The 26,481-nt window shown below is 42.0% G+C and overlaps 1 protein-coding gene across 5 annotated transcripts in view; it reads right to left on the reverse strand.

The window, feature by feature from the left end:
- The window catches only part of LOC148041879 (denosine deaminases acting on tRNA), a 61,935-nt gene that overhangs the window by 19,232 nt on the left and 16,222 nt on the right, over positions 1–26,481 (reverse strand). The gene's annotated exons all lie outside the window — the stretch shown is intronic.

The raw sequence follows: 26,481 nt of genomic DNA on the forward strand, positions 1-26,481 counted from the left end.
AGCTAAACTGTTGAATATGAAGTGAAGTATAAGACTGAAGCTAATAAAAGGATTGAGGAACTAAGTAAATGACTTGCAAGCTCTTCAAGTCTCAAGTCTCAAGGGCATAGCCTATGTCAAAATGATAAACGGTTATTCAAAGTCAAAAGATACTACATCTGTTTTGGAAAGTTGAGCTAAAAGTACAGTATAAATTGATTAGCTCTTTATTACAGCCCAACACACGTAAATTACCGAACTTTCATTAAAAAGAAATGTGTTCCTAGAGAGTGCCTATGTCCCATAAGCCAAAACCTAATTTGGGAGGATCCCCTCATCTATAAGTAGACAAGCTTCCCACCACTCAACCCATCCTTGTTTTGCAGATTTTTGGCATGTGTCCTCTGCTATCTGCACTCCTTCCTAGCAGATATTTCAATTAAAGGTTGCTGTTAACCAGCTGGCACCTGCATCCAGCCTCTCTCCATCAGTTGACGACAATTCTTAGCCATCAAAGTGGTGCATTTTGACTATCAATACTACTGCATTAACTGATCAGATTCTGCCATACAGCCTGCCACATCATCAATACTGCTGCATTTTGCTGTTGCAGCAGTCGCCTGCATCCTACTGACAATTCCCAGCCTGCTGCCTACTCTTCTAAGCTGTCCAGCCTCATCTTGCATTGATCCAGACTCTCAAGCTCTACGCTTGCGAAGTGAGCTTCCGACATTGGTGGAGAGACTTCTATCATGGAGCCTATCGACTTGATTCTAATTTCTCATGTATCAAGCCCAACAAGCCATTAAAGATAAACATGATATTTTCCCTTTAGATGTTTCACACAGATTTAAAGATGTTGCACAATCATCGGGACCTCTGTTAAAGATGGGCCTCCCATTGGAGAAAGAGATCCCGAATATATTTCATTATTTCAACTTACTACATCCACTCCAATTCAAGGTACACAAGTTCCTATTTTTGACCCCTCTTCTTTTGCTTCTAGAATCTATATCCATGTAAGATTTTGGAACAAGTTAGGAGGAAGATAGATTCTAGTTTGTTGACTATGAAATACGTCCTGAAGTGGACCTATTTCTATACAGTAATACACGTGTGACGTACAAATGGATATAAAAAACAATTAGGTACTTGTTCCCGCTTCCCTTCTTTGAGTTTTGCTCATAGCCGGTCTAACGTTGGTATCTCATCTTGAATTCCATCTACATTTCAATTTTCACCATTAAGTTTTCAAAATCATTTAATGCATTCACTTTCTCCATATCTTCACCACAATATTAAATCCCACCCATTTAACCCTTTTCTTCCCATGCACCCACATCTACATCTACACCATTTTCCACATCACCATTCACCATTCCACCTTTCCAATTACACATCACTCTAGAGGGATTTTCAAACCTAGGTACTATTAGAGATTTATTCATCCCCTAAATGGGCATTGGCAAGTTACTTTATACAGTAAGCACTCTTGGGCATAGTTATGCAACTATTTATCAGGTCAAATAGCTCAATGCGGTCTACAAGTATTTCCATCTTTACCAAGCAGTTGGGCAAGCTAGGCAGGCTATACAAGTTGCCATCTAGCAACCCCACATTACTGTACAGCATTTTAGGCATTATTTTATTCAGTGATTGCTATTGTGCAGCAGTCAACCAGTTTCTACTAGCTAACAGTTAACCTAATTATTTTATTGCTATTTTTCTTGTCTATTTATAGACAGCCTACCCAGGTTATTCTTCACTTGACATTTTTGATCTTTGCGGAAAACAAGTCTGATCAGCTCGAATGGCTACCATTAGGGTCGTTCTTGCCTTAGCCGACCATAGGAGATGGCCAGTTTATCAGCTTGATGTGAAGTCTGTATTCCTTAATAAAATTTTGAAGGAGGAGATGCCTCAAACAGGCTTCACGTGCTTGGAATGAGAAGACTGACTCGTTCCTCCAACAAAACTTCCTCTTCCAATCCCCAATTGTATGTCCACACCTCTGCTGGAGGGCACATGTTGTTCGTGCTTTATGTGGATGATCTCATCCTGATAAGTGACCATGCCTGAAAGATCAAGCAAACAAAGCACGCACTCCACATGATGTTCAAGATGACAAATATGGGCCTTCTCCACTTCTTTTGTAGTCATGAGATTTCGCAAACTCCGAGGGGGATTTTCATCTCCCAACAACAATATGTGTAGAAGCTTTTGACTACATTTGAAATGGAGAGGTGTAAGACTCTTTATACTCCCATGGATCCAAATCGGAAGGCTATGGACCATGTAGATTCACTAGTGGCGAATGCTACCAACTACATGCAATTGATTGGGTCGTTGATATGGCCCCTTAACACTCAGATTGATTTGTGCTTTCCTGTAGGCTTGCTTGCAATGTTCATGAGTGAACCCAAGTTGGTTCATTAGCAAGCAACTATGAGGATTTTGCGGTTCCTAAGGGGAACCTCCGACCTAGGTATTTATTATCCAGCAAGTACAATAGATTCAACCTTGGGTCTACAAGGTTGAACACATTCAAATTGGATTGGAGATGTTGACCAGATGTGGTCAACAACAAGATATTGCTTCACTTTGGGTGCAAGTGCTATCTCTTGGAGTAGCAAGAAGCAGCCCATTGTATTAAATTTTCCAATTCTATGGGCAGTGCCCAATAATTTAGTTAGTTGTTTTACAATGTGAGCACAACTTCATTAATGAGTTGTCACCACTTCTAGAGTTAGTTTCTAGAGTAAAATTAACTCTAGTTGAGTTAGGAATATATCTAACTTACTTAAGACCTATTGTACTTTCATTCTATAATTCTAGCACTTGCATCCTTAAGTGTGGAACTCCTACCCACTTGTGCTCGTTGTCTTCTATTCTCCCTCCCTCTCTCTTTCTTCATTTCCAACATTTGGTATCAGAGTAACTTCTACGCGCGGATTCCCAACAGCCACCATCAGCTGATGTTGCTCCATTAAGGTCCTACTACAGCCAGCCAGCATTTTGCCCGAGGAAGATAAGTTGTTTTGGAGGAGGTATTGCTGCTGTTTTCAGCCTACACACAGTCCCATATGCAATCTTGCACATAACTCTGCACACATAGCCTCTCTCATCCCTGCTCATAATATTCTTAGCCCTGCTCACCATTTTCTCAGCCCTGCTTGCCGTTTTCTCAGCCTTACCCACCATTTTCTGCAGATCTAAGAAAAAATGTAAAAACCCTAATTTTTCAAATTTGGGGGTTTTTGAAAATTTCTACAATTTCTCATCCATCTTGCTCGTCTCATACCTAATTTCAAAGAAATTTTCAATTTCTCACACTATGCCAAGAAATTTGGAAATTTTCAGCCAACTTTTCCAATATCCAAATTTCCTCGAAATTTCTTCAGTAAAGCTAGGGCTTTGGCTTGATTCGAGTTTCCCGACATGAACCTCCACCAAAATTGCAACATTCCGCAATTTCTTCGACATTGGTGAGAGAAATTTAGGGCTTTTCAGTTTTTTGCCTCCAACACGCATCATGAGGCGGATTCTAGTGGCTGGTTACTATTGGCACATGTTCCAAGGTGACATTTCTGCAAAAATTCAAACTATAAGGTAAAAAATTACTCAATTTCTTTGAAATTTCAGGAAGAAATTTGGGGCTTTTGCCTTCACACATCCCAACGAAGGAAATAAGTGGTACAGCAGCATTTAATTGCTACTACAATCAGATTGAACGGTAAATTTGGGAGAAACTCAAAAATTTTGTGAGACTTGACATTAAATTGCTGGAATTTGTAATTTTGTGGGCATGCATCATGAGGCAGGTGTACTACAGTAGTATACAGCACTGTATTGCTGTTATTCTTGTGGTTGACTGCTGTTTTGGGTGCCATTGTGCACACTTTGGCATTTGTGTGAGAGTTTGGCACTTGTTTGACAATCCCAAAGGATTTTTAGTACTCTGTGGAGTATACACACTATACTTCAACATCAAAGTATTTGGCTGTAGATTTTTTCGCATTCCTGACAGCATGGCACGTCAAGGAAACAATGATCAAAGCAACATCCTTGGTGTCCTCACTCAAGAGGACAAGCTTGATGGCTTCAACTACCCGTTGTGAAGTTTCATGGTCTGCAACCTTCTTGTTGCAAAGGACTTATGGGACTATGTTCCAAGTGACTTGCAACGACCAAGAGGTGTCCCACCTCAGACGCCTCAGCGTCATACTCAAGGATGAGTTATTGGTGCTAGTGCTACTACCACTCCTCCCCCTCCTAGGAAGGATCAAAGGAAATGGGATTTGAAGCATACTCATGTACTTTTCTTAATAGCATTGTCGGTAAAAAGGACCATTATTCTGCATATTCGGTCTTGCAAGACCTCAAAATCAGCATGGGACATACTTGAGCGCATGTATGCTATTCGCAATGAGGCCAGGATCTCCTACCTTCACAAAGAGTTGGCAAATGTAAACATGGATGAGGGTGATAGTATGATGGATCACCTTACTCATATACAGGATTTGCGTGAGCAACTGCTCAATGTTGATGAGATCATTCAAGATGCTGAATTAGTATACATCAACCTAAACTCTCATCTAGGGTCATATCTTGGTTTTCACACCTCTTTGATGTTGTCATTTGGGGGGGGGGGGGGGGGGGGGGGGGCAGCGTTTATGGAGTTGGAAGGCCTCTTGTTGCAAGAGGAGCAGACACGGAAGAATGTTGCTTTGCGTTCAGATAATGTGGCTATGCTTTCTAAGTTTAAAGGCAACCGTAAAGCTAGGCAAAATGCACAAAATCAGCAAAAGGGTGATGCTAGACAGCCATCAAACAAGGCTGTCCAAGACTCAAATAAGTCTAAAAAGCCTGGTCACTATATTGATGAGTGCTGAAAGAGATTGGCCAAGGAGAAGAAAAAAGACTCCAATTTGGCTGTCCAAGAAGCATCAGCCAACAAATCAGCAAATGATGATGCTTTAGCCAACTTGGTAGAGGAGGATTATGCATTTCTCACATGCAATTATGATTCTTCTATGGCTGATTCAGCATTTAATGCTGCTAAAATGCACCAAACATGGTATTTTGACAATGGTGCTTCAAAGCAGATCACTTCTATGAAATGTTTGTTTACTTCTTTGCATTCAACCCCTGCTAGCAAGCATGTCACATATGCGAACATCAACAACTATGATGTTTGTGGCATTAGGACAATCACTATTATTGCTCCAAATGGTTCAAACTTCATTCTTCTAGATGTATTGTTTGTATTTGGCATTACAAAGAGCTTGTTGCCTATTTCTACCTTCAATAAGCATGGCTTTCAGGTCATCTTTGAGGATGACTAATGTATTGTTAGAGATAGAGAAATGGACTATGCACTCAAGCTGTCTAGCACCTTGTACAAGGGTTTGTTCTTGTTAGACACTTATGACCAATAGTCTCATGATGCTTTGGCAGTCACTAGTCTTATGCCCACTATGTAGAATGTAGAGCCTTGGCACACCCATTATGGACATATAAGCTTTGGGAGTTTGATGACCCTTCACAAGTGTCATATGATAGATGCATTACCTCCAATGAAGACTTCACCTCCTCATGCATTCGAGGGATATATTTTAAACAAGATGCACAAGTTTTCCTTCAAAAATGATGGTGCACTACATATTATCCGAAAAATGCAGCTCATTCACTCATAATGTTTTTGGTCCCATGAGGGCATGTGCACTTAGGGGTCACCTTTATTTTGTTACATTTATTGATAACTACTTGAGGTATACATGGGTGTATGGGCTAAAAGCTAAGTCTGATGTATTTGTGGCAAGGTTGAAACTAGTTTAAAAGTGTAGACACTTCATATAGATAGAGGGGGGAAGCACACATCTTGTGCATTTGAGACATATTTGATGGATCATTGCATTACCCATCAAGCCACTGTAAGAATGACTTCTCAACAAAATGGAGTTTCCAAAAGAAGGAATCGCACTCTCATGGAAATGACTCGTTGTATGTTAAAAAGCAAGGGGCTAAATCATAAATTTTGGTTAGAAGGGCTTCAGTGTGCCAATCATGTATTGAATAGGGCACCTACAAAGCCTTTGAAGACAATCACTCTGTTTGAGACTTGGTATGGAAAGAAACCCAAAGTTTACTACTTTTGGGTGTTTCATTGCATAGCCTATAGCTTCGTGGGAAGCTTGATGATAAGGCTATAAAATGCATTTTTATTGGCTCTAGTTCGAAAAGCAAAGGCTATCGCATGTATGAACCAAGCACCAAGGTGTTTGTTAGTAGGAATGTCATATTTACTAAAAATGCAGCATTTTCTCATTATCGATTTCAAATGCCAGCCACACATGACATTGATGATGTTTTTTAAGGCCTTTTACCCTTTTCTTTGGAGTCCATGCTTGCTATAAATGGCAAGACAAATCTATTAGAGCAAGCTATTGCTGCTTCATATGCTCTTGGATAGCAAGGTATTGTTGAGGTTTTGCCACATGCAATGGAGGCAGCAGTTCAGCATGAAAAGGCTGCTGTAAATGCAGCAAAAACAGTCCCAAGATGTTGTTGCAAACTCCCCAGGAGAGTAAAATGAATACCCCGTTACCTCAACACACTAGAAGGGCTGCCAAGCATGTAGCACATGAAAGGGGTTACATTTGGCTGATATAATGGAAGTAGATAATTGTGATGAGCATGTGTTTATGAGCTCATTGTTGGATGATGAGCAGTCTACTTCCTTGAACGAAGCTCAACAAGATGTACATTGGATGTAAGGTATGTCAGAGGGATTAGACTCCATTGCCACTAACTCTACATGGGATCTTGTGGATTTACCACCTAGTAAGAAGGCCATAGGCACAAAATGGATTTTAAAGTCAAACGCAAGGCTGATGGCACTATTGACAAGTACAAAGCATGGTTCGTAGCAAAAGGCTATGCACAGAAGAAGGGCATAGATTATGAGAAAACCTTCGCTCCTACGTCCCTATGAGTACGGTGAGATGTGTGATTACTATGGCTAGAAAGTACATCAATTGGACATTAAGACAATATTCTTGAATGGGGATTTGCACAAGGATGTTTATGAATCACAACCTCCAAGGTTTGTGGTTAAAGGGAAAGAGCACATGGTATGTAAGTAGGATAAGGCTCTTTATGGTCTCAAACACGCTCCTACATGGTACTCTAAAATTAATGCTTATTTGGCTAGCAAAGGGTTCAAAAATAGTCTAACTGCTACCACTCTATACATTAAGAATGAATGGAGGAACTTGTTGATTATCATTCTTTATGTAAATGACATGCTGCTCACTAGACCTACAAAGGGAAATATTGCAAATTTTCAGGCTGAATTAAAACATGCATTTGCTATGTCAAATATGGGCTGTCTACATTACTATTTGGGGATTCAATTCACCCAAAACCAGCTTGGTATCATCATGTCACAATCACATTATATGGATAAGCTGTTACATAGGTTAATATGCAAGATTACAAACCTATATGCACTCCTATGAAGCCAGGCTTAAAGCTATCTATGCATGATGGTGAAGAGATGCATGATGTTGCAATTTACAGCCAAGCTATTGGCTATCTCATTTACCTTTGCAATACACGTCTTGAAATTTAGTATGTAGTATCTCAAGTGACTAATCATGGAAACCAGCTATAAACCATTGAAAACTAAGCATGATCTTATCATAAACCGATCACTTGTTGATCTGCACTAATCAAAAACTACTACAAATGTGACCCCAAATTGATCACAAGGTCATTGCAAAAATTGACTAGCAATCAATGCAAAAACTGATGCAAATTGGATCCCAAAAGTGGGCGTAAACAGTTCTCAAACTGATCAAAAACCGAGCTGAAACTGATCAAAATTTTCATCTCAAAATTGAGGCACAATTCATGCCAAAGCTGATGCAAAAGTTCAATGCCCAGGTGAAACTCATACTCATCTGCATACATCTCACAGTGACTAGTACACTAAGTGGTGACCTCATGGCAAACATACTATCAACATAATACCTTGGATGCATGCTAAATACATCCAAGATCCACTATATATAACAACTATCCACAACTGACGGAGTGGAAGTGCTACCTCCCCCTTGAGGAGCAAGCAATAGTCCAGACTCCTGCTTTGCTGAACTTGACTGAGCCCGAGGCTCTAACTAAAAGGCATCTAGGTAAAGCTGCAAGAACCGAGGATGGTCTGCCAATTCATTCTCTTCTATCCATTTGGCATCCATTGGTGAATAATTTTGAAATTTTACCAAGTATCTCCTTGAAACTTTACCTTTGACATTTCTTTCCTTATGTGCCAAAATCTGCTCGCACACCAAAATCTCATCTAGCTCCTCAATCTCATTCTAAATTTTAGCAAACATATCCTTTGGCACGTCATCATGAAAAGACCTCAACAAACTGACACAAAAGGCATTGTGTATCTGCCAATATGGAGGCAGTTTCAGTCGATATGCCACATCGTTGATCTTCTCCAACACCTAGAAGGGCCCATAGTATCTCATACACAACTTTGGATACAATCTTTCTCTTTCTTTCATCTTTTTCAACCTTGCCTTTTCAAAAACGTAGCAATACATAATCGCCCTCTGCAAACTGTAAAGTACGTCTATGACGATCAGCTACCCTCTTTTACTTTCCATGTGATCTCTGAAGTGCTTACTTTATCTTTACATAGGCTGCATCCAAGTTTTCCATATAACCGTCAACCTCAAAGATATTATCCTTAGTTTGCAAGATAAGTGGTATCTTCTTGTCATCCTCAACCACCTCAAATGGAGCTTTGACAATGGAACTATACATTGTGTTGTTGCAAGATGATAGCCCATATCCCATCATTCCCTGTAAGTATCCTAGGAAGCTCAAAAATAAAGTCCATTGCAATGCTCTACCAAGGCCTATTTGGAATAGGCAAGGGCTACAATAGACCCACCATCTTTTATCTATCATGCTTTACCTTTTGACATATGATGCATGTCCTAACAAATTGTTCTACATCATGCCTCAAAGTTGGCCAATAAAAGAAATACTCCACTGCCTTGACCGTGGCATCAATAACTCTCTGTCCTATATACGGAGGAGCATGACTTTCAGTGATAACTCTAGGACTTAACTGCTTTGTGATACATGGTTGTCCATACATCATCAAAAATCCATCTCTTAGTAAAAAGTGCTCATACCTCTCGCCATTGCAAATCTGATCACAAACATTAGCAAAGTCTGAATCAGTGGCATATTGCTCTTTCATGGCATCCAACTCAATGTGATAAACTATGCTGATGGCTGAAATTTGTGGCTTACGTGATTGTGCATCAGCCAAACTTTCTTTTTACCATCAATATATACAATCTGAAAGTGAAACATAGAGAGAAAATTTGCCCACTCATATGCTTCTCTGATAACTTTGTCTGTTTCAAAAAGTATCTCAAAGTCTAATGATCTGTCTACACTGTACAAGTATCTCAAAGTCTAATGATCTGTCTACATTGTAAAATCAGCCTCCTACAAATAATATTTCCACGTAGACAATACATGAGTTACAACTAAGAGCTTTGTCGCATAGACTTGCAAATTCTTTTCTACACCGTGGAGAATTCAGCTCTCATAAGCCACAACTTGGCCATCCTGCATAAGAACAGCCCCAATGTTGTTACCACATACATCACACTAAACTACGAATGACTTCCTTAGATTGGGCAACATAAGCACTGGATCTGCAGTCAATCTTTCTGTTCAACTTGCCAAATGCTGAAATTTCCATTACTATCCATATAAATGGCACATCCTTCTTCTGCAAAGCATGCAATGAAGATGTAATTTTAGCAAACTCGCATACATACTTCTTGTAGTAAGAACATAAACCAAAGAAGCTGCGGATCTTATGCACATTTCTCAAAGGTGGCCATGATCGTATTGCCTCAACCTTCATAGGGTCCATGCGAATCCCATCAACTAATACAATATGCCCCAAAAAGTGGATTTCATGCAAAAAGAATTCACTTTTCTTGTCATTGATAATCAACCTATGCTCACGTAGTTCATTGAATACAATGTCCAAGTGTCTTCTATGCTCTTCCTCATTCTTTGAATAGACAGTCATGTCATCTGATTGAAAGTGGTAGGAGCATTCATAAGCCCAAAAGACATGACAAAAAACTCATACAGCCCAAAAGATGTTCTGAACACCGTCTTAGGTACATCAATGCACATACGCCATAAACCGTCCTTTTTTTGCACCAAAAGCACTACAAAACAAAAAGGAGATGAGCTGGGCTGAAACAACCCTTTTTCTAACTGCTCATTCTCCTGACTCATAATCTCCTTCTATTGGGCTGCACTAACTCTGTAGGATGGCCTATTAGGTGGGCTACTTATGCCATGATCTTCTGGCCTTTCAAGCAATAGCTACCCTGGAAGTGACTAACAAAAGTAATCAACATACATTTTCGAAAATGACATGCGATTCTTCTCTAGCTTAGACATGTTCCCAACATTCTCACTATCATCTTTATCCTTAGTAAAAACCAAGTATGTTGAAAGATGATTTTTTCATTACTTTAGAAATGGCAACTGCAGATACAACTGAGATAAATTCACATTTCAACTTTACATCAAATGTAAACACCTTTCCCTTTTATGTTGAATAGTGATATTTTTTCAATGAGAATCAATCACTACACATATACGGTGACACCATGGCATACCAAGCAATACATTACCACTCTCAACAAGTAGAGCAATGAAGAACTCTTCACTGTCCACATATCCATGTACATGCAACTAAAGCTTTCCAATGAGTGGCGTGACGACCTCTGCATGGCCTTTACATGCCATTCCGACTTTTCCCATGGGTCCCATCTCATCCTCTCTTGTGCCTAGATAGGCTGCCATGTCTACAAAGATGAAGTTGCCTCGTGTACCATTATCAAAGAAAATCAATGAATGTTGATCCCTAATTTTGCCCATGATCTACACAACTCAGTAGCATCATCATTGGGATGATCACTAACAACATCGGGCATCAATCACACTAATGTTTTGGGCTTCTTTCCTTTAGAATCTCCATAATTTTTTGGTTTTCCAGCTTGCTGCCTATTGGAATAGTCCCTTGCAATGTGACCCTCCTATTCACAAATAAAACATTTACTTGCAGCTATCAATTCCCTACGTTGTGACAATGCTTTCGAGCCCTTTCTTTGCTGTTTTGGCCTCTTTTCAAGCTGATTTTAAGATCCGACCCTTTTCTTAGCCTTAAACCACTTTTTATTGAGGTTCTCTCTATTCTCTAGGAAGCCTGAGTCCTTCCCACATAGAAAAGCATCAGATGTAGCAGTAGTCTCTATGAGTTGAGACATGCTAGATACGGTACAAAAATCCTTGATTCCTTTGGGCAACCCACAAACATATTTTCCACTTACTCATGAAGGGGTATGCGGTGATAAGAAGTAATAGGTAGTAATGCATCCCAAAACTTCTTATTATATTGCTCCAAATTCTTACATTCATTAGAACTTAGCATCCAGTCCTGACGAAGTAAAGCCTAGGGAAGCGCCTTCGTTAACAAATCTACAAGATTATCCTCTGTCTTCCAATACTTCACATCAATGGTCCCATCCAGAAGCTTCTCCCGAATGAAGTGATACTGGATCTCAATGTGCTTCGTCTGGGCATGAAATACAGGATTCCACACCAAGGAAATGCAACTCTCATTGTCGCACCGCAAAAGAGTAGGACGAGTCTAGGGGCAGCCCAGCTCCTCCAACAATCTCCGAAGTCACACAACCTCACATGTGATGGAAGATACAGTCCGATATTCCGCCTCAGTAGAAGAAAGGGCTACCATGGGCTGCTTCTTGCTACTCCAAGAGATAACACTTGTACCCAAGGTAAAACAGTAGCCTGTAGTAGACCGCCGGTGGTCCACATCGCCAGCCCAATCCAAGTCACTCCAACCTGCAAGAACCAAATCTGAAGCATCTATACCTACTGAATAAGAAATCCCTAAGTCAAAGCTCCCCCTCAAATACCGAAGAATCCTCAAGGCCCTGCCAATGCACTTGTTTGGGTTTACTCATGAACCCCGCCAAAAGATCCACAGCAAAACAAAGGTCAACACGAGTCTTGAGAAGCCAAATCAAGGACCCAATCAACTGACGGTAGCGGGAAGCATCCGTCACGAGAGAATGTGAGTGTGAAGTGGCCTTCCGGTTCGGATCCATAGGAGTAGAAATGGTCTGACAAGTCTCCATCTCAAAAGTCACCAAGAGCTCCTAAATGTATCTCTATTCAGAGATGGTGAAAAGCCCCCTTTGAGACTGATAAATCTCGTGACCCAAGAAGAAATGAAGAAGCCCCAAATCCGTCATCTCAAACGTCTGATGTAAAGCTGTCTTGGTCTATCGGACCTTCTGTGCATGATCCCCTGTCAGAATCAAATCATCAACATACAACACACGACCAACCTTGGAACACACGTCTGATGTAAAGCTGTCTTGGTCTCTCGGACCTTCTGTGCCTTGGATCGCCGATATCCCAACTTCGACTGAAGAAACGAGTTAATCTTCTCGTTCCATGCACACGGAGCTTGCTTAAGGCCATACAAGGTCTTCTTCAACCTGTAGACTTTCCCATCCGAGGACCCAAAGCCAGAAGACTGCTCAACATAGATCTCCTCCTGCAAGTCACCATTGAGAAAGGCCGACTTCACATCCAACTGATAGACAGGCCATCGCCTATGGCCAGCCAAGGCAAGAACAGCTCGAATAGTCGCCATACGAGCAGTGGAGGCAAAAGTATCATGGAAATCAATGCATGGGCGTTGCGCAAAACCTTTAGCAATAAGGCAAGCCTTGTGCTCGTCCAAAGAACCATCGCTAAGTTACGTGGCCTTGAAGACCCACTTGACACCAATCACCTTCTTGTGAGAGGGACGAGGCACAAGAGACCAAGTGTCATTCCTCTCAATAGCCTCCAACTCGGCTTCCATAGCCTTCCGCCAATGATCAGACTGCAAAGCCTCCTTCACTGAAGTGGGCTCATGATCCTACATAACACACGCCATCAAACAATAGTTAGAGCAAACAAGCTCCGAAGAATGTGTCTCATTCCTCCGTGACCTCCGCGATCCATCCTGCGTTTCCCACTCCTTAGGGACCCCCTTGATCCCTGAATCTCGGAGTGTGTCACGGGCCCAACGAGGAGGAGGCCAGACCTCTCCCCGTCACTCTTCATCTGCTGAAGACTTGGGTACATCCACCGGCGGAAACTCCACCTGGGTGGCCGGTGAAAGAGAAGACTCTGAATTAGAAGAAGAATCTCCATCAAAGGACTCTGACTCCAAAGGATCTGTCTTGGGAGCCCAACTCTCCCCTGGATCTCCAAGAACGGGATGCTCCTTACCCCCTCGACAGCCGGAACTTCCACGAACCGTACATCTCAGCTCGTGTAGACATCCCGCTTGACGGGATCAAATAGACGATAACCTTGGGACTGGGAGCTATAGCCAACAAAAACATGTCATCGAGAAGCCGCCTCGAACTTGTCACGATGCGTCTTTGGGATGTGCACATAGGTGTCACACCCAAAGATCCTGAAATAAGAGACATCACGATTCACGCTTAGTCCCAAAGTAAGCCTTAAAAGGTGTCATCATGTCAACGGCCAACGTGGGAGATCGATTGAGGACGTAAACTGCAGTAGCCACTGCCTCGGCCCACAGAAACTGAGGTGTCTCTCGATGCTCCATCATGGTGCGCACCATCTCGATCACACTTTAATTCTTCCACTCCAAAATGCCATTCTCTTGAGGAGAGCTGGTGTTAGCAAACTCCTGGTGAATGCCCCTATCTACACAAAAACAAGCAAACTCATTAGACATAAATTCACCGCCCTTGTCTGAATGCAAGGTCTTCAGTCGCCGGCCAGATCAGTTCTCCTCAAAAAGAAGCCAATCCTTGAAGTGAGAAAAAGCCTCCAACTTCAAAGTCAAGAAATACACCCATGTCATCCTATTGTAGTCATCTACGATCAACATGAAGTACAAGCTCCCCTTCAAGGTCTCGGCCCTCATCGGGCCACAAAGATCCGTAGTAGATACAAGCTCCAAAGGTGAAGTAGACCTCCTCGAAGCTTTGTTGGGAATCACATCCCAATGCAGTTTCCCACGAATGCAAGAGACACATGGCTAATGGCTCACCACTATGTCTGGCAAGCCTCGAACAAACGATCCTCACGATGCCTTCCGAAAGTACTCATAGTTCAGATGGCCAAACCGAGCATGCCATAGCTCGAACTATGTCTGAGAGGTAAGAAGAAGAGAGGTAAGAGCTGTAGAGGACTTCAATTTGTAAATGCCATCCTCCTCATACCCTGCAGAGAGAACCTTCCTCGATCCACGATCAAGGACTCGAACAATATCACTGTCAAACTCCACCAAGAGACCAAGAGAACAAATCTTATGGACCAAAAGTAAGTGATACCCCAAGCCTAGCACATGCAACACCTCGAAAGTGTGGGTACCACTACGTCCATCTGGAATAAGCTGCATCTCACTCCGCGTAGCAATAGACACAAAAGAGCTGTCTCCAATGAGAATCTGCCCACGCGAAGGTCGCAAATGGGCAATACCAATGGAAGAAGGAGTCATGTGCCGCGAGGCACCATTATCCACGATCCACTCTCAAGCCTAGGGGCTGTCATCCCAGCATCAAAAGTCTTCGATATAGAGTCCTCAATGACCGCTAAGTGTAGAAAAGCACTTGATGAGAGTGAAGCCACCGCTCCAGAATCCTTCCTGTCCTTCTTCTTGGTGTCCTTCTTGTCTTTGTCGGGGCAATCATTCTTCCAATGACCAGTCTTACCACAAATATGGCAAGTTGATTCGTTCTCCTTGTCCTTCTTGGATTTTTTATCTTCCTTCTTCTTCTTTTGGTCCTTCCCCTTCTTCTGAGAGGCTTGACCAACCAAAGCCTCCGATTTGGAAGCATTTTGTCCCTTCAACTATTCCTCTTGGTCCAAGACCATAGGAACCAACTCTTCGACTCTTGCCTTGATGCAATAAGAGCGGAATAAAAGGTACCGAATAGTGGTGGCAACTGGGGCAGTAAAGTGATTGCCATGTCTTCGGAGGAAATAGGCTTCCCCACAATTTGAACCAGCATCTGAAGCTGCCGAAGCTCGTTGATGTGTTCCCGAAAAGCAAAGAAGACTTATTCACGAACAAGGTCCGCATCTACACCTCCAAAGAAACCCATCAGGGTCATCCGGTTGTACATCTAGTCGAGCTCCAGCCATATCTCTCGAGCCACCGTCAAGTGCTCAATGTGAGCTATCACGGCTGTAGTGCAAGACAGAAAAAGAAAAGAACGAATCCTGACATTCACTTTGTCCCAATGAGACTGGGCCTTGGTCAACTCTGCAACGAGCACTAGAAGAGAGTTTGGACTCATCTAGCAATGAGGGTCGGTTGACCTCCTTCAACACAAGCTCCTCCAAATCATAAGACTCAAGGATGGCCAACATCATCACCTGCTAGATGCGGTAATTGTCACCATTAAGCTTCTGATCCGATGGAAGAGCCGGTAGAACAGGCACCTTCCTGTCCATGATCACCTGGAACTCCAAATCAGCCTCTGTAGACATGTTTACCTACAATGCCTACACAAACGCAAAATCAGCCCCCCCTAATTGTGTAAACGCAACCTGTTAGGGCTAGTTCCTCCGCTACCCAAACCTTCTTCACCCGCTGGAGGCGATGAAAAGGTAAATCTACAATGGAAGGCCTAAAACACAGCCTTCCTTCCCTTCGAACAGCAATAACCTGCAGCAAATTCACCAGTTAGACTCCTTTCCCGCACACCCACACTCGCTTCAGCCTTGATCCGATGCGCAGCCATCCCGCTCGCCCTCGAATCATGGAAACGCAGCCTTTTGTCGTGCTGAAATCTCCTCTTCAAATAGGTTCAACGCTCATTCGGTCCGTCTTCACCGCTCTGATACCATGTCAGAGTGCAGCAATGCGGAAGCGTAGGACAAAGACTTAGAGAGTGAACACAGAGAGAGAGAGAGAGAGAGAGAGAGAGGAGACAGTATAAACGCAGAAAATCTGCAGTGTAGTATGCTATATAAGAGTGCAAAAATATACACGGGGGTAGAGAAAATATCTGCGTGTGTCTCCGACTTGATGACCTCAATCTCCCTCAGCCTGCCGAGCACAGTCTGTCTCAGCCAATCAAATCTCAAGATCAGAACTTGAATGAATGAATGTGTGTACCAGGGGTTGGCTATTTATAGCCAGGAAAAGAACAATCACCAGCAGCAAGTCGATTGAATAAAATAAGTAAAAAACTGTACGACTGTGTAGTAAACTATTGTCTGACTGAACCAGCATCATGTGGCATCCTGCCATACTGTTGACATGCCATCGTGCTCTGTTCGTACGCTGCTGACGTGTCCTCTGCACTCTACCCTACTGATATACACTGTTGTGCCAAATCCTAACTTAGCCTGTCCAGGGGATGACTCTACCTCTAACAAGGGCATCCCAAAAGGCTTAGCTTCAGCCATGTTAAATCTATCTAGTATCTTTTCAATGTACTTTTCTTGAGATAAAAACAGCAATTTTTGCATTCTATCCCTGCGAATCCTCATGCCCAAAATATGCTCTGCATTTCCCAAATCTTTCATGGAGAAGGCTGATTTCAGCTGATCTTTGAGAGCATCCAAGCTAGTCTTTCTTTTCCCAGCTAGCAATATATCATCTACATACAAAACAAGTATGATGGGGCTGCCATTTGTATCCTTTTTCATTTACAAACAATGAACTGCATGGTTGCATGTAAACCCATGAGAGAGCATAAAGGTGTCAAACTTTTTGTACCAATGCCGTGGTGCTTGCTTCAGCTCATACAAGCTGCATTTTAGTTTACACACCATCTGCTCTTTTCCAAGAACTACAAAGCCCTCAAGCTATTTCATGTAGATTTCCTCATCATTGTCACCATGCCAAAAAGTTGTTTTTCCATCCATTTGGTACAGCTCTAAGTCCAATACAGCAGTGAGAGCAAAAAGCACACATAGAGTGGTCATCTTCACAACAGGTAAGAAGACCTTTTGGAAGTTAATCCCTTCCATCTATGCATACCCTTTGGCAACCAGTCTTGCCTTGTACTTGGGTTTCCTATCAACTGTCTTTACTTTGTAAACCCATTTGTTTGGAAGAGGCTTCCTTCCTTTGGGCTTCCTTCCTTTGGGCAACAACACAAGATCCCAAGTATCATTAGCATACAGAGCTTAATCTCTTCCTGCATAGCTAGCTCCCACTTACTACTGAATTTGCATGACTTGGCCTCTTTATAGGTAAGAGGCTCACCCTCATCTGTAAGCATCACATAATGCAAAGAGGGGTCCTACCTATGTGGTAGCTTTCTTAAACATGTAGACCTGCGTACCCAATGATCTACATTTTCAAGAATTGGGTCTACATCTGGAGGTATGTCATTTTCAGCATTTATTGGCTGCTGTAAGCCATTTTCAACATGTTCTCCATGCTGTACAGTACCTTCATTTTCATTACCAGCACCTACATTTTCATAACCAGCACCTACATTTTCATAATCAACAAGTCTATCTTGTTGTTCATGACCTCCTTGTGCTTCTATTTACTATCCATCATCATCTAGCTTAAAAATAACCGGCTGATCATCAATTTCAGCCTGTGGTACAGCATCATGAGGCTCATCATTTGAAGTAATAGGTGGCTGCAAATTCTAAAATTTGACCTTTTTCATGTCTTCATTGGAGGCTAAAGTACCTTTCAGCAATTTTGCCTCATTAAACACAACATTACGCCTGCGAATAATTTTCTTAAACTGAGGTAGCCACAATCTGTAGCCAAATTCACCATCATCACCATAGCCCATGAAAATGCCTTTGGTGGATTTCGGGTCAAGTTTGTTCTTCAACTGATCTCTAACATGCACAAAGGCATCACAACCAAAAATCCGTAAATGGTCATATGAGGCCGATTTACCAGACCAAACCTCCTCAGGGATGCCATTACTTTAGGACCTATTTGGAGAGTGGTTGCAAATGTGAACCACGGTTTTAAGTGCCTCTCCCCAAAATTCATAAGGGAGATTAGCAGTGGACAGCATGCACCACACTCTTTCATATAAAGTCCTATTATATCTTTCAGCCACCCCATTTGAAGGACTATAAGGAGTTGCAAGTCACAAAAAGACTTGAACTCAGTAGATGTGAACTCACCCCCATTATCAGCTCTCAAGCATTTCACCTTTCTACCTATCTGAGTAGTCACAAATGTATGAAAATTTTTAAAAACAGCAAACACTTCACTTTTCTTTTTCAACAAATAAACCCAAATGTTCCTAAAACAATCATCAATAAAAGAGAGAAAATATGCAGCACCACCCAACGATTTCAGGAGCATACTACATACATCAGAATGCACTAAGTCCAAGACATTGGATTTACGAGAGACACCAGAGTAAAAGGAATTTTTCATTTGCTTTTCAAACTAACACTCGTTATAAAAGTCAAGTTTACAGCCTTTTCCATCAACCCTCTTCAAAGAGGTAAGGACATCAAGTCCTTTCTAGCTCATATGGCCTAGTCTCTTATGCCACAACTCCAAATGACAACCAATTTCAGTTAACTGGAAGAAACTTGCCATTCAAAGCTTTACAGTGCAAACAATACAAAGTGCCCTTCTTGGTTCCTTTTGCAATCAGCATGGAACCCTTTTTCAATTTCCACAAACCACCACCAAACAGTGTAGTGTAACCATGCAAATCAAGCTGACCAACATATAGTAAACTATTTTTTATGCCAGGCACATATCTGACATCTTTCAACACAAGCTCTTGCCCATTGTCTAAAGACAAGTGTACAGTGCCAACCCCATCAATGTTGCAAGCATGGTTATTTCCAAGGTATACTTTTCCATAACTACCTGCATTGAACATAGCGAAACACTCCAAGCAAGGAGTTACATAGAAAGAGGCATCAGAGTCTACAATCCAAGTTTGAGTGACACCATCATCAACTAACAAAAGTGCGTCAATCACATCAGCCTTGGTAATCTGCATATCCTACATGTGACATACAAGGGCATCATAATCAACTGCACATAATACATCAGCCTCTGTATCCACAAGCTCTTCTGTGACTACACTGGAGGCCACATTGGCCTTTTCCTTGCCTTTGGTTGCCTCAAATGCATTTGTCTTATCCTCATCCTCCTTTTTGTCTCCTCCATTCTTCTTTCTCTCTTGTTCCTTCTTGTAGTGTGTGCAATCAGGCTTCTTGTGGCCCTTCCAACCACAGTGATAGCAAGTAATGTCACTCTTTTCCTTTCCTTTGCGCTTGCTTCTGTTTCTCTGTCTAGCATTTGCATTTGCATTTTTCTTTTCAGCCATGCCTCTTACATTATAAGCTAAGTTGCTGCCTTCTCCACTAGACATACGTCTAATTTATTCATTCAAGATTAAACCCCTCACACCATCATATGAGAGATTGGGGTTATTGCTGAGAGAAACCACCAAGGTCTCCCAAGAATCAAGCAGTGTCATGATCAGAAAGATCGCCCTCAACTTATCATCAAATTCCAAAATTGCATCCTTGAGCTGATTTAAAATGCGAGTAAATGCACTCAAGTACTTAGCTGCAAGCTTGGACTCATCCAATTGCATATTCACCAACTTGCGCATTAAATGCACCCAATTAACAGGTGTGGTGATCTCATAGGTAGTTTTTAACTTCTCCCATATTGCATAACCAGTATCTAAACCCTTAATGTCTGTCAAAATATCATCAGTGACACCCATCTTTATGTAACCCACAACCCTTTTCTTAACTTTGGCAAAATCTACATCAAACATTTGTGCGGGTTTATCTTCCTGTAAAGCATCCTCACAATCCTTTAAGAACAATATGCCCTGCATACGGTCTTTCCAAAGGTCAAGGCCATGACCATCAAACCGTTTGATTTTCATCAAACTCTTGATGTCTGAACTGGAAGAAGTTGTAGCCATTTTTATCACGAACACAAGAGTAAATGCACTGAACTGGAGAAGCACAAGCTGAACTAGCAAACACAATGTTGTTCTTTCTTAAACAGTAATAAATCTCTGTTGTTAATACATAAACCAGCCACCACACGGGCAAATACTGCAGAAATTTACTGAATTCTACACAAAACGTCAAAATTCGAGATCCAACAGTGCATAAATGTCAGCCAATCTATCCCAGCTGAGCAAAATTTCATCAAAATATGAAAAATCCCAATTTTCTAGGGTCCAATGTCAGGAAATTTTACTCAAAAGAGCCAAATTCTGACAAATTTGGCAAAATCCCCAATTTGATTGAGGTCAACACGCACAGTGTATACAATTTCTGACACGAATGTCACTGCCATGAATAGATGGGATCAAATCTGGGAAAAGCCCCAAATTTTCGGGCTCAAATTTGCACAGATTTGACGATTGTGCTTCCAATGCACGAGCCCCCATTAAGGCAAGGGGAAATTCAGAAATTAAAGAAATTTTTGATTTAGTAAAAAGAGGGGGAGAGGGGGGGGGGGAGGCAGTCTGTTGACCCATCAGGTGCATCGCATGAGTCACGCCTGTTGCCTACCTCATCAACCGTCATGCGCGCCTGTTGCTCACTGCACCGATCGCCTCTCCCACGTTGGTCAAGGGTCGCTGTCACAACACAACCTAGTCGCCTGCACACCACACGCTCAACACTTGCCGACTAGTTGCCTGTTGGACGACCTCGACCTATTCCCGAGCTACGTGTCGCCTGTCAATCTTGCAACTAGCAACTAATGCCTATGGTCTCGGGAAGCACGCACAACCTGTGCTCTGATACCAGTTGTTGGAGCTTAGCTGGAGGAGTGAGCAGGTGAGTGAGAGTGACAGAGAGAGAGAGAGAGAGAGAGAGAGAGAAAGAGTGAAAGTACGATTCGATTTGGGTGTACCAACAATGTGTTGGTACACAAAGAATAAAATGTATTTATACTTAGGGCACGTAAGGATGCATTCACATGTACAACCAAATAATGTACGTGTACTATACATGGAGGTGAAGAAGGGCCTTTATCCCAACAGAATGTATGTTTAGAGTCTAAATAGCAATACTATTAGAGTACACAAGATGATTACTTGAGGATAACATGGCAAAACCTCGATGGTATATGCCTCATGTGCAATATGCACTACGAGTTACAAGTTACAAATACATAGATGGGAGTGGATACATCATACATGAATGATCATACAAATGAGAGAAGTGTAGGCTTGAGAGACAGAAGGTTGAGAGAGGGGGGAGGGGATGTGAGACTTGATCATGAGAGAGAGAGAGAGAGGCTTGAGAGAAAAAGAGGGTGTGAGAAGCTTGATCATGAGAGTGAGAGAGAGAGAAAGAGGCCCTTTTTTTTTTGAGAAGGGGAGGTTGGGGGGATGAGGGTGTGTGTGTGTGGAAGGTTGATACTTGAAAAAAAGGGGGATTGGGTGGGTGTGGCCAAAAATGCCCTATTTTTTCGTATGAAATCATACTAATATGTACCGTACCATACTGTATGGATCGATATGTACTACATACAGAGACAACCCTAGGAGCAGGCTAAGGGAGGAGTCAAAGTGCGTGTCATCCACCAAAGACAAATCCCAAGTGCTGAAACCACTAGAGTCAAAGCTGAGATGAGGCTGTAGATGACAGGCAGCAGACTGGTAACCAAATTGCAGCAGTCTTTGGTGCTGGAAGTGGAAAAAGCAGCAATATATTGTATGTAGATGATGGCAGCTAATCACCTGCAGCAATCTAGAGTTAGCTATAGTTGAAAGAGCAATATATTGTATGTAGATGATGGCAGCTAATCACCTGCAGCAATCTAGAGTTAGCAATAGTTGAAAGAGGAGGATATGATACACGATGGCTTGATCAGCTCTGCAAAACACAAGGTTGAACAAATGTCTAATGATGTCACCAAGTTGGGGCAGCAAAGGCAAACTGTAGGGCACCTCCAAGATCAAGATGGCAACTAGTAGATGACCTCAGAAGCCAATTGGATGAAGACAATCAGTAACTGGAGTGAAACGTAGGGCTAGATGAGTCATCAGGCTGAAGGGTGCCAGCTGAGGATCACCTCAACACAGCTAGAGGAGGCGATGGAGGGCACCAACTAATGGAAGAACTAGGGTAATCTGAAAAACAGGGATGAAGTAAGCGGTTGGGAAGCCTCCAGTTTATAATGTGGATCCTCCCAAAGTAGAGGTGTTTGTTTATGGGACACACAAACTTTGGTAGTTTTTTTGTTTTGGGGGTTTAATGAGTTAGTTAAGGTTTGATGAGAAATGCTCCTTTTTTACCTTAACAATGTCTTGCCTTTCTTGAGCTACCAACTCAAGCACACAAGCAAAGACTTTGCAGCATCAAAGGGCTAGAGACATGTCGGAGAGCATCATGTGTTGACCAATCAAAATCATGGTATGCATTAACATTAAATTGTAGAGCATTACTGCCTGATTTGCTCCTTAATAACAGCCCCAAAAAGGCCTTATTTGTATTTATAGGCTTGTATTTTCACAACAGGAAAAATGCCCCAAAATTCCCTTTATAATGACACGTTGAGGGTATCCAACCAACAGCTCATTCAATCATCTCAAACTTCTCAACATCAATCACTCAGCCTCCCAACCTGCTGCCTTCTGCTGGTCACTCATCCTCTTGAGCTGGCAATCTGTTTTCTCACTGCTCCCACTCATCCTCTTGAGCTGGTAACCTGTTTCCTCGCTATTGCCAGCAGCCACGCATCTGGAGGCTGCCCAGTCAACCACGACCAGTCCTAGAAGTCTTTCTACTACAAGCAATCTCAAATGGCGACCCTTTCCTATCACTCAACCTGCTGTGTTTCAGTGTGCTAGTGGCCTCCCTCTGTCCATGATCTCCAGACTCTATCATTGCTGCCACATCTGCATTTTGCACTTCTGAAGGTTCCAGCCAACTGATGACATCAACAATAGCTGCATTATGCCATTGAACAGGCTGCCCAGCAGTCGTGTTGTATGCTGCCTTCTATTCAAATGCTGATGTCATCAGATTCTCAGCATTTTCCTTTGTTGTTCACCATCTACAGCAGGTGTGATATTCAGTCATCTTTGCTTGCATATTGGAGGTCTTGATCAGCTTTTCATCATCATCCTGCCTTCCTGAGTCAGCATCCTTCATCTGCAGCTGACCCATCATCAGTCTATAGACGCCTCCATCTAGCGAGTCTCATCTTTGCCATCGACACTCCTTTGCCTGGATTGTTTCACTCCCTTCATAGTGCAAATCCCTTCAAAAGCCCTGCCACCTAGTCAATCACAAAAGCATAGTCACCTTTGAGCTGTGATTGGCATCATTGACTCATCTCATACCAATCTACGAAACACTGACTCCTAGGGGCCTTTGTGTTCATTACATTGTACATTTCATTCATTCTCTGAGTTTCTGAGTTCATGCATTTTTTGTGTTTTGTTGTATGCACTCTATGTTCCCCCCATGAACCCTACCATTTCTTTGCATTAGGGAGTAGTACCCCACAAGTGGAGGACTAACATGGACACCTCTCAGCCATGGATCGGGAACTTCACCAAAGTACATATCCTTCTTGCATAGTGACTATCAATGGAAAGAGAATGTTTACTTTCTCAATACATGAGGATGGTAGACTCGGGATGGAAGAGCTGGATCACTTGGAGTTCATAGGGATTGGATTGGGTGCTCCATCAAAGGACATATGCTTCTTCCGTGGTGGCTACCAATTGGAAAGAGAATATTTACTTTCTCATTACAAGAAGATGGTAGACTCATGAGGGAGGATTTGGATCAGTTGGAGTTCACAGGATGCTCTCAGCAGAGAATCAGGTTGTGGCTCATTGTGACAAAACTTGGAACCTACACCCAAACCCTAAGACATGCATTACACATAGCTAGAGACATTGGGCATACAAGAGGAGGCCTCTCCAAAGTCTACAATGGAACCTTGAGGAGTGGGTATGGAGAGATCCACTTGCATAGACAGCTGCAAATGTTGCCTTTTTCGGATACATGACTAGGTTGGGGAGGAGGATACAGATAAGCATGATCCAATGATACTAACGGCAACTTAGCATTGGACTACACAAGTCATATCACCACCTTTCCTTGCTAAATTTTGGAGGAAATTGGAGGACAGCTTTAGACCAAGAAATATGTCACTCTTTCTTTGGCTAGTAGCACACTAGAGTTTAACAATTGGTACATATGACAAAGACCCTATCCCTTGTGTTAGATGCCAAGGTTTAGAGGAGACATAGAGACAATGCATCTAGGATCCTCTAGGGCTCAGAAGGTTTGGAGGAGAACCCTTGGATGGTATTTCATGGCACTGCAGACTCTATTACATGAGGAGTGGTGCTTGAATCATGAATAGAGGTCTAGTATGGGGATATAGGGATTGTACAAGGCTGTCATGCTTACCTTAAGGCAATTTGTGAGCAAGATTGAAACAATCTACATGGAAACTTGAGACGAAGCTTCCATCCATAGTATGGACATCATGTGCCACCCATTGCCTAGATCTTCTTATGGAAGATATAAGCAAGTTAAAGCAGATAAAGAGTATTGTCAATGACGCTTGCGCAACCGTTGGTTTCATCAATGCTAAGCTCCGAGTTATTGCGATTTATCACTCGCACTTAGACTTAAGAGTTGAAGAAGTCATCGAAGTCATGCTTTGCAGCCATGTGGCTTCTTCTCAAGCGTCTCTATGCTTTCACAATGAACTCCAAAAGATGGTCTTCTCCGATGAATTCAAGGAGTCCACATCAAGTCAAGTAGAAGCAAAGGCTGTTCAACGGCTTTGCTTGAGAAGGAATTTTGGACCAAAGTGAGGGATATTGTCATTGTGGTCACTCCTATTTACAAATTGCTTCACATGACCAACATGAAGGATTCCACTCTCAACCTCCTCTATCATCTTATGGCAGAGGTATTAGCAGAGATGGAAGTATCGACCATTTTGGATGGGAAGGCATTTTCTTCATGGTAATCATTTTTTCCCCTTATTTATCATAATGCATGCTTATGTTAACTTTTGGAATTCACATTGTCTCTCTACTCTAAATTCTAGACTACTGTCTTTCTCTTCTTATACCTTTCTAGTGACATCTTGGATACTACACCAAGGAGAGATGATATTCTCTTCTTGACGAAGAAGAGATGAAAGTGGATAAAACAAACCACCATGGATTCACGGCACTCTTGCATCCCGCCTTTAAGAAACCCTCTCTCTTTACGGATGCAAATATGTTTGCCAGTTGTGATGCCTTTCTTCCAAAGGTATTAAAGGAAAAGCACAATGGTGTCTTCTTCCAAGAGCTTATAAATTATAGTGACCAAAGGGGCACTGCTTTACTTCCACAATTTGTTGGAAGAGGGATTCATTGGTGAAGTCCCCCTTTTTTACAGGATTCGTTTGTCTACCAATTGTCCCACCTCCAAAAGTGGCTTTACACATTCTTACGCAGGTGAGACACAAAAGAAGTCTCTAAATTACTTTAAATTAATCTTAGTTGTAAGTTTGAAGTAACTTTTCTTCTTTTTTCAACATGCTTTAGAACTGCTGATTGGGTGCATGTGAGCGAAATTGGTCCTATTTATTCCCTCATGTATACAAAAATTCACAACAAACTTAGCACCCGACAATTGGAGCAACTAATTTACTTTCGCTCCAATTTCCACATGCTACATAGCATGCACAAGATAACAATGGCAAGATAGGTATACTATACTTGTTACTGCTACTAGTTAGTTCTTTTATGAGTCGTGATTTATATTTAGTGTTGTTTTCTAAGTTATTTATCCTGTAAATGTATAGATTAATGTAGATACTCAAGCTCTCGGCTAGTGCGCTAAGAAGGGTGACTTGTGAGAGGGACTTGAAGGAAAAAAAAATTAGAGATCTTTACTTGGAGCTCAAGAAGATAGACCAGCAAGTCTCTCACACTTGTGCAAGTAGGAGTATCATTATTCAACCTCATGCCTCTAGTGGTGGAGCTTTCACTTCGACATGAGGCATGCCTAACTCTACCTCCCACATAGAACTTAGAGAGCCCGAGTATGATGATGAGAGCAATGTATTTAGTAAGGGAGATTTTGTTCAAAAAGGTGATGACTCCTCGAGTGGTGGAAAGGGCTCCTCTAGCTCCAATACAAAGAGTGATATAAGTACTTAGATCCTTTATCTCTATCCATTTTTGTATGCCTTTTTATATGAGATCACCAATTCTTTATCTCTATCCATTTTTGGATGCCTTTTTGTATGAGATCACCAATTTAGCTCATGATATAGTTGTTGGTTTCATACTCCACTCTTATTTCAACTCTACTTTGCACTTACTTTTGAGCAAAGTCTTGTTTTAAGTC

Source organism: Lygodium microphyllum, chromosome 1, assembly GCF_053477565.2.
Source record: "Lygodium microphyllum isolate KBCC chromosome 1, Lygodium_microphyllum_v1.1.10, whole genome shotgun sequence".
Classification (NCBI taxonomy): Eukaryota; Viridiplantae; Streptophyta; class Polypodiopsida; order Schizaeales; family Lygodiaceae; genus Lygodium; species Lygodium microphyllum.